Genomic DNA, 9986 nt, shown 5'->3' with positions numbered 1-9986 from the left:
CTCTTACTATTTTTATAGGGCACCAGTTTTATTGGTTTGGTGTTGCATCTTTTTGTGTTGTTTCCTCCCTCCCTCCCTCACTCACACACTCACTCACTCACTCCATCTCTCCCTCCCTTCCTTCCTTTTTTTCCCTTCCTTTCATCCTCTCCAATCTTATGACCATATTTAGCCTCAAGTATAGCTTAAAGTTACATACATCCAAACAGTTACATTGGGGGCTGGAACTTCAAAAAATGAATTTTCATGTGCTCTGTCCACCTTTGTTGCATGCAGAACACATTCATCTATCCAAAACTTCCAAAATCTTAACTCATTCCAATATCATTTCTAACGTTTTATGTCCAAACTGTCATCTGAACGTCATTTAAATTAGATATGAGTCAGACAGACACATGGTACAATTCATCTTGAAGCAAATGTCTCTCCAGCTGTCATCCTGTGAAACCAGACACCTCCAGGGCTCAGCTGGGTAGCTCTGACTCCCAGGCTCCAGGCAGCCACAGCCTGGCCTGTTGAAATTGCAGTGGGTTCTCCCTCTTTGAGTCCTAGTTGGAGGCAGGCTTGTCCCCAGGCCTGTGCACTCTGATGGAGTGGTGGCCTGTGGTGGGAGTGCAGTCCTGATTTTCTACTGTAATGGAAATTCTCATAGTTAATTCTCTTTTTAAATGTCGCTATGTTTTTTTAGTGGGTTATGGTAGGATATACTGTCTCAGAAACTACTTCAAATTATATTAACAATTTCAGCAAGATATGAAGATTCTTAATACCTACATTTCTTTTTTGTTTTTGTGCTGTTGTATTTAAATCTATATCTGAATGTGTTATAAACCCAAGAATATATTCTAAGGATTACTCTGTAATTTTGAAAATTTTCTATTTCTTTGTTTTCAAGCTCACTGTGTAATGGCACCCCCTATCTCCACAAAAAAAAAAAAAAAGGCCTAACTGGGCTTCTCCAGAAATCTTTACCTGGAGATGGCTGACTTTAGGGCTGTCATCAATAGAGTCCCTACAAAAGAGTTCAATGTAGATAAACTTTCATATTGCCCTGTCTTACTTGGACACTGGCCAGGAAGAAATCAGCACAGCAGGTGCAGGATGCCCCCTTACTAGTTTTTTACAAACACATATCCAGTATAGTAGTTTGTAGAAATAAGTAAACAAGGCCTCTGGCCTTGAGCTGAGCTTCTCAGAGATGTCATCATTTCTAAGATAAAAGCCCAATTGGGCTCCATGGTAACAGCTGGCAGTGGGAGGAAAGAAAGGGGAGAAGAAGCTCTCCCCTTCTCAGGTGTTGTCCTTGAAGGGTTAACTTGCCCAGAACAGTGAAAGAAAAAAACTGTTTTTATGTGAACTTCTACAGACTGTGAACTTCTGAGCCCCTCCTCTTACACTCTGGGTATAAAATTCTGAAATGACCTAAACTCAGGGTTCAGCGGATTGATTGATTACAGCAAAAGCTGTATCCTCTGAACCTGACTGCAGCCAAATAAAACTGTTTCCTGCTCTCTTTGGTGCTTTGCCTCGTCTGTCCCTGCAACAACCGATCTTTTATTCTCCAAGGCAGGGTTTATCACTAATCCCACTTCACATCATAGATGCTTTCATCTTTGGAAATTTGATTGGAATCTTTTATGTATCCTCTCTTATTTAATGATTGATTGATTTTTGTGATACTATGGGTTAAACCAAGGACCTTGTGCGTGCTATGCAAGCACTGTAACCTTAGACCTTTTTATTTTATACTCAGACAGGGTCTTGCTAAGTTTCTCAGGCTGCACTTGAACTTGCAATCCTCCTACCTCAGTCTCCAGAGTAGCTGAAATTACAAGCTGTGCTATCATGATGGACTTTTTTTTGTCTACCATTTATGTCTCTTATGTAATCTTCTGAGCATGAGTAATTCATTCACAATAACTGTATTTTTTTTTTGCTGTGGATGTGTTGCATTTTCTTCTTTTTATTACATACTTGGTAATTTTTATTTTTTGAAGCCACATATTATTCACTGATAGGGTCACAGACTCTTCTGAATACTGTGTTCAAAATCCAGCAGACTATGAGGCTTTCGCATGGACAGGGAGAACAAACACTTTTTCTGGCCCTGTGTATCCCTAGGTACCATTGTTTCCTCTGGTGCTTTTAGACTGTCTTTCCCTGTCCTTGGATCGTGTTCTTATGTGTATACTGAAGGACTGAGGACATGAGAGGTGCCCTCTAGACCTCCAGTGCTGTTATTTTCAGCAGCCTTCTCTACGTGCCTTCATCTGGCCTATTCTTGCTGTTGTAACCTCTCCAAATACTTATCTCTGTCTTCTCACCTCCCTGAGCCTTCGGGGCTGTATAGGGCTCTTCCTCCCTGCACTGTGTCCTGTGAACTTCATCCAGCAAGGAAGATGGACAATTGTAGGCCTCTCCTATTTCATTCTCTTTCTCTGCAATTGCAATCTCTGTAAGACTTGTCCAAAGTCTAAATGTCCTTCTATCTTTTCATATGCCTTTATGAATTTCTAGTGTTTTTTACACCTTTATGACTCAAAACAGGATTCAATGAACTGTTATGATTTTACTTTCTAATAACTAAATTTGGTGTCTTTGGAGAATAGCCATGTCATTGTTAGTTTCCTACTTCTACAGGCATTTTTAAGGTTGTCATATTTTTCTTTATATATAATACTGGTTATGATACTAATTTTTTGTTTCCTAATTCACTTATGGACATCTATGAGCCACTCTACTATCTGTTGTTTCTACATATTTTTGATCCTATTGTCATTTCCACTTGTACTTAACACATTTCTGCTCTAAGCATCTAATATCCTTTTGTAATGAATTCTGTAAATAGTTTGATACATTGGTTAAATATGGAATCCTATTTTTATACACGCCTTCAAATTTTGAGTCAATCTAGGACATCTATGAAACAAAATCAAGTTTTAAAGTTATTTGACCCAAAATTTGAAAGCCAATCAGGACAACAAACCTAACTGTGTGCATAGTGGTGATTTTGAATTCTCAAAACATTAGTGTTTCTTCCCTTTTTTTTTTTTTTTTTGACATAAGGTAAATATATAAAGAATAATTTAGGACTGAGAGACAAAATATTTTTATTTCTTGCTCAGAGAATATAAACCTTTTTGTTTCCCATATTTAACAGAAATCCAGAATACCTCCCATTATACTCCTTATCTATCTCTGAGGATCATCACTCGTGTGTTTATTATGATTGCCAAGTGTTCCCAAAGCCCATTACTAGAGGCTTGGTCCCTGGGTTGTGCTATAGAAAATCCATCAAATCCATCAGAGATGGGGCCTCCTGGGACATCTTCAGGTTGCGGGGGACTGTACCCTTGAATGGCATTGTTAAACACCTTGAATGCCCCTTCTTCTTCTCCTTTGCCTTCTGGACAGGAACAGAGCGTTTTGCCAGGGTTTTGCCTTGTCCAGTGCTCCCAATACAATGAGCTGCCTTATTACAGGTGTGAAGTGGCAGGGCCAGTCATGGACTTCACCCTCCAAAACTGTGAGCCAAAATAAACCTTTCCTTTTTATACTGAATTATTTGAGGTATTAGTTTACACTGACAGAAAACTGACACAGGAATATACCTTGAATGTAAGAAATATCAAAGCTAAGGTTTTTCCAGAATGGACAAATTCTTTGGAATAAGAGCAAATTTTCTGCCCACATTAATATATTGAGATAAGGAATTGTTCTCTTACTTCTGTACTTTTGGGTGAGTCTTCCATTTTATGTCTTTTTTTTTCCGCTGATTTAAGGGTATGAAGTGGCCTTAAAACTACATTACTGAAAATGGAATCAGCATGAATTACTAATACCTTCCTGCTGTAGATCTAACACCAGGGAAGGTGCTGAAATACTATTCTGTCTAGAGTAATGTTAGTTCAAAGTGTACTAAGAGTACTAAGTGTACTAAGTGTACTTAGTACTAAGTGTACTAAGCCTTAGACTTTGAAATGTTTGTTTCCAACTCACAAGACACATATAGAAAGTGAGAGTGAGCAAGGACACCTCTACCACACCTTGCCCCAGACTGACACCAATCAAGCAAAAGATGCATATTTACATCAAGTCCTTGGGTCTGCTGAGAACAGTCTGATCATCAGCTATTGGTATAGCAGTCTGAACACCTCAGCTCAACTCTTATCTTTCTAATTACAGTGTCACAAATTTTGGGTGTTTTCTTATTTCCTCTTTCTCACACTCCAGTTAAGTTCGTTAGGAAGTGTTGTAAAGTCCATCTTCCATCTTCAAAAATGTGCAGCCTTCAATCACTTCCACAATTTCCCCTGCTTATACTCCAGGTGAGGTGATGATATCTCCAGCATAGGACTGACTGGGTCCCCACAGTTTCCCTGCCGCCTTGCTAGTCTTCCAGTCTCAACTCAGTTCTCAGCTCAGTAGTTGGAGTGATATTTTGAAAAGTTGCACCATCTCTGTCTTTGCTCCAAACTGTCTCACTCAATGCAAGATTCCTTCCGTCAACCTGTAGATCTTAAGTGACTGGCTGTGCTTATGGCTGTACTTCTTCTCTGACTCTGCTCAGGACAACCCAGATCCTTGCTCTCCCCAGCACACACACACACACACACACACACACACACACACATACGACCCTGTCCTGATGCATTTGTACTGCAGCTTCCTCCTTCCTAGTAAGATCTTCCTCCAAAACATCCACATAACAAAAGTTTTCATGCCTTCAAAACTTTCCTCAAAGATCACCTAGCTAGTAAGCCCCATGCTGAGCACCATAGTAAAAAAGCCATCTTCCCTTTCCACACACACCCACTCTGACACCTGCCCTGCAGCATTTACCACCTAACATGAACATCGTCCTTATTTACTGTGCTTTGAGTGTGCCGCAGTACGGCTGCAGCAAAATAACCGGGGGTGGGGTGACGAATAACTTGTGTACGTTGATACAGCAGGAGTAGGAGCCATTTATTGCAGGACAGGAGCAGTATTTATACATTCCACACAGCTTATCTAATTAACATAAACTAGATACATCAGTCAACCAATCAGGAATCTCCACACTTAATGGCTTGCTTTTGTTACTTCTCAAACCACTCCCTCTGGCATTTTGCCAGGCACCATCCAGACTTGTTTACGAACTCTAACATTCCCCTGGCTAAATGCCAGGTGTTATTTTGACTTATTTACAGACTCTAACATGAGTGTATCCTCTTCCTCTTTCCTATAGACACAGGCTTCACAAGGTTGGCACTTTTGGCTTGTTTTCAGTTCCCCAATGTATCCTGGATACAAAATATGTGTCATTATCCAACAAATGAGAGCTGAATGAATGATCAGTGTCAGCCCTTCCCATTCTAGAGATACTTTCTTTATTAATGGAGTTTCATACCAAATGCTGCTGTGGCATCTGCAGCACAAGGGCTTCTCACACTGACGTCTCAGGCATTTGGGCCTTTCTCACAAGTGCTGCCCTCCTTCTCTCCACACCAGCCCCCCTGCACTCCACAGCACTCAAGTACATTCTTTTCTTCAGGAAATATGATCCTTGACTAATGAGTCATATTTTCCAACTAAACAGAAATCTCTATCAAACTCTATCCATCTAGGAATTGTAATGGAGCAAGTGCTAGGATTAGTAGAGCTCAGAGCAGTAAAACTGCTGAGTAGCGAAGATGGAACCCTAAGAGGAATTTATAGAAGATGAGAGTCGTGAGAGCTTTCCTCTCTTCCCATAATCTGATCCCTTTAAAAATACTGGAGGAATGATGGAAAATACAATCCAGGAAATTGCACTGGTTTTTGTGAGACAATGATAGAAAAAAGGATTTCTGCTGCTGTCAAAGGTGAGATACACCCAGAGGAGAATGAGACCAGAACTCATACTTACTAACAAAAACAGGGATAATTCTCTATAGAAATTGAGAAATGAAAAAAGGTAGAGGCAGAAGGCCAGACTCAGGTCTCAGCCAATGCTAACCCACGTGATGCCCTCCCTGTCCATAGTCCTGGAGACAGGATCAGCCCTGGTGACACCTGAGTTACTGCCATCACAGGTCCTGGTGGGATCATTAGCTATTGACTGAAGGGACAGGACTAAGAAGCAGGGAAGATGATGCAGCTGAGGAGTGACCACATCAAAGCCCAGGATGGACTGAGCACAGACTGGGTGCCACCTTGTCTACTCGTAGCTCCTTTCAATCTTCTCCTGTCCCCACCTGTAGCAGACTCAGCACAGCAAACAGATGAATGCTGGAGGTTTTAGTTTTATTTTCTCTCTGAAATTTTAGGAATATTCCTTTCCATTTTAAATTTAATTTAATTAATTAATTTTTATGTGGTGCTGAAAATCAATCACACCCAGTGCCTCATACATGGTAGGCAAGAGCTCTACCACTGAGCTACAACCCCAACTCTACTCCTTTCTTTTAATTAACCCATCAACTATATTTCATGACACAAATTTGAAATACAAACCAATATCCATATTCTGTTTTTCAATAGCAAAGGTAGCAGCCACTCAGGGCAACATAAAGCTAAATAAGGAATGGAGACATCCCAGCCCCATATCTGCTACATAGGAAAGTTGACAGAGGAAGAGAACAGGACAGTGTGGGTAGGGGTCTTGATGCACAGGAATGGGCTGGTTTCCCCATTTTCTCACACTATTATGATAGGAATACAGACTTTAGGTATAGTTAGGTGCCAGTTGCTAAAGGAGAAGTCAGGACCTCTTGAAGTCACTGTAGGGAGCAGCAAGAAAACGGAACAAATTCTGTATCGCTCAGTTGCACAGAGGCAGCTCTCTTACACTGTAAAAGAAAGTAATACGAACAAGTTCATATCAGTCACTGTAAGTGGAAACATACTGAATAACTCATTAAACACTCAGAATGTCAAAAATCCAGAGAGTCCATATACACCCTATACACTCATGTGCCAACTCCTCTGTCTCTTCAGGCCCTCCAAAGTCTCAGTTTTAAGTGGTGAGGGACACATTAGAGCCCTGTACACTGTCATCGCCTGAGCAAAATAAAAACAAAACCTAGTCAGAGTCCAGAGGAGATGTAGCTAGTGGAATTATGGGATGGATCAGCTCTGCTATGGCTCCCCTCTACACTACCCCAAAGGTCTCAAGGATCACTGTTCATCATACTTAAGGCAGCTGAAGCATAGGTGCCTTTTTTTACTTCTGTGGAAAGGAAATTTATCAAGTGAGAAAACAAGTGGGAAACAGGTCTGAGAGGTGCCCCGTAGTCCTGGTCACTGGGTATGTGTCCAGAACTGTGACTGCAGATGTAGGGAAGGATCATCAGAAGAAAGGAGAAGTGATAGATGGAGCCAACTGCTCTCTTGGAGGTCTGCGCTCAGCAGGGAAGTTCCCCTGGCCTCTAAATGCTGGGAATCAGGTCCCCATCACCACAAAAACCAGGGAGATAAAACTATCTTTTATTTTCTAAGAACTTTAAAAATATAAAAGGATCTAGGCTGGGTAAGTACATGTGTAGATATCACTTCCAATTAACAAGGTAGGCACACTTTCTACCAGGTACTCGAAACCACTAGTAGGACAAAAAATTCAGCCCTGCACTTTTCCTACCTGTGTTTTTCTTCTTCCATAAGACAAAAGCAACCACAGCTACAAGGAGGACCAGGCCAGTAACAATTCCCATCATGGGGATGGTGAGCTGAAAGGGTGGCTCTGGGAAGGGAAGGGAAGTTAGGTGAGGAGCCTGACCACCAGCTCTCAGTCCTCCCCCTATTGAGGGTCTCCAGAAAGCCTCCTGCTTTCCTGACAACAGGCTCTGGGCCCTCACCCCCTCCTTACCAGGACGAAGGGCTCAGGCAGCCCCTCATGATGCACATGGCATGTGTATCTCTGCTTCTCTCCAGCAGGTTTTTACCTCCACAGCTGCCCATTTCTGGAAGTTTCCATCCCCTGCAGACCTGGCCTCCACAAGTTCCATGTCCTGGGTCTGGTCCTCTCCACCTCATTGCCAGTTCAGAGTGATCTTCTTAGGGTAGAAGCTAAGAGCCCAACACCTCAGAGTGATGTGTCCTCAAGGGCTAGGGTGGTGAGTCACATGTGTCTTTGGGGAGGGGGGGTCTGAGAGGAAGAATATGGAAATTTAAACACTTTTGCATTACATACTCCTAGGCCACTGATTCAAGCATCTGGTATAATCTCCTTTTTTTTTTTTTTTTAAGGTCTAGAATCAGACTGAGACAAACCAGTGTAAGACACTTCTGGTGTCTGACCGGGACTTAAGGTTCTGATCTGCATGGAGACTTAGAGATGTGGAAGATCTGGAGTCACACTTCCAAAGACACTATGCAGGAACAGACCAGACAGTGTGTCCCCGGTGCCAAGACTGCTGCCAGGGAACTGTGGTCAGTTATTTATTGTCCCACCAGTCAGGGAGAGACAGATCCCCTACATGTCCTCAAAGAAAGCCGGCTTCAGTTCCTCTCTAGTACAGCACCTGGGAATCCAGGCCCACTCACTTTTCTCTGGACAAGAGGGAAGAGTGGGTGCCATTCCCCCCCCCTCCTGTGGGAAGTGGGGGAAGGAGATCGCGCAGGTGTCCCACAGCCCCTCATACCTAACCGCTACAGTGTCTCCTTCCGGATCTCCAGATATCTAAGGAGCCACTCCGCACAGGCGCCCTCCAGGTAGGCCTTGCTGCGCTCTGCATCACCGGCCGCCTCCCACTTGGCGCTGGTTGATCTGAGCTGCAGCATCTGCTGCAGTCCAGGAGCGCAGGTCCTCACTCAGGGTGATGTAATCCTTGCCATCACAGGCTTACCGCTCATACCCTGGAGGAGGCGCCCATCTGGCCCCATGTCGCAGTCCTAAGAACTCTGGAATGTGTGAGAGCCTGTCCCCTCATTCAGCGATCGGCCCAGTCCCCACCCTGCCCACCTCGCAGGTCCCCCCCCCCCAAAAAAAAATAAAACTGTAAAGGAAACCCTGACTCAGTCCCCTCCGGCGCTTTCTAAGGGTCGCCGCGGGTCCCACCGCCTTGGAGTAAACCGTAGCCCAGGGAATCCGGACGACTGAGAACCGACCGTCAGGGACACGAGGGATCGCGGTCCTAGGGACACTCACCGCCCTCGCTCTGGTCGTAGTGGCAGCGCAGGTTATTCAAGTTCACTCGTTCAATCTGTGCGGCGTTCTTGGCTTTCTGTGTGTTCCTAACCCAATAATCCGACCCCTCCTGCTCTATCCACGGCGCCCGCGGCTCCTCCCTGGGATTCTCTGCGTCGCTGTCCAAGCGCACGAACTGCGTGTGGTCCACGTAGCCCACGGAGATGAAGCGGGGCTCCCCGTGGCCGGGCCGGGACACCGAGGTGTCGAAATGCCTCAAGGAGTGGGAGCCTGGGGGCGGGAGTAGCTCAGACCTGTGCGATCCTTCTCAGGGCATCCAACCCAGGTCCCAGGTTGACTACACCAGGCGGAGAGGAGCGGCCTCCAGGGTCTAAGATGGCGGTGGGATGCTGGAGGGAGGGGCTGAGGGGCGGGGAGGAGGGTCAGGAAGAGTCGCGCCAAGCCGGGGAGAGTCTGGGTCAATACTGGCATGGACACGGCGTCCTAGGCTTCCTCGGGGTCTCGCAAGCTCACAGGACAGGCGATCCTGTTGCTCCTCTGGCTCAAGAGTCCATTTCCCTCCCGATCCTGCACGCACCCGCCCAGGTCTCTGTCAGGTCCAGGTATCCCAAGATCAGCAGGAGCAGGGTTCCGGGCTCCATCACTCCCATCCTGCAGCTTGGTGGATTCTAAGTCCAGGCCGGTGGGTGGGAACTTTAAAACTGAACCATGGAGAAGGTGATTGGCTTCTCTAGGAGCCCGACACCGAATGGAAGTGAGAACTGGGGCCGCATCGGCAGTCTCTGCAGAATACCTGGCCCAGGTTGGGAGAAGGAGAAGTGCAACTAGGGAGAAGGGGAATCCCCAGTGCTCTGAGTCCTCATCCCAGGCCCCTTGA

At 44.8% G+C, this 9986-nt stretch overlaps 1 pseudogene; it reads right to left on the bottom strand.

The window, feature by feature from the left end:
- Positions 1 to 4947: 4947 nt before the first annotated feature.
- Positions 4948 to 9759, bottom strand: LOC124095390 (class I histocompatibility antigen, Gogo-C*0203 alpha chain-like; annotated as a pseudogene).
- Between the last annotated feature and the right edge of the window lie 227 nt (positions 9760 to 9986).

Source organism: Marmota monax, unplaced genomic scaffold, assembly GCF_021218885.2.
Source record: "Marmota monax isolate L192 unplaced genomic scaffold, Marmota_monax_Labrador192_F-V1.1 WCK01_AAM20220418_F8-fsc00393, whole genome shotgun sequence".
NCBI classification, from domain to species: domain Eukaryota; kingdom Metazoa; phylum Chordata; class Mammalia; order Rodentia; family Sciuridae; genus Marmota; species Marmota monax.
This window is presented reverse-complemented; position numbering and strand designations above follow the sequence as displayed.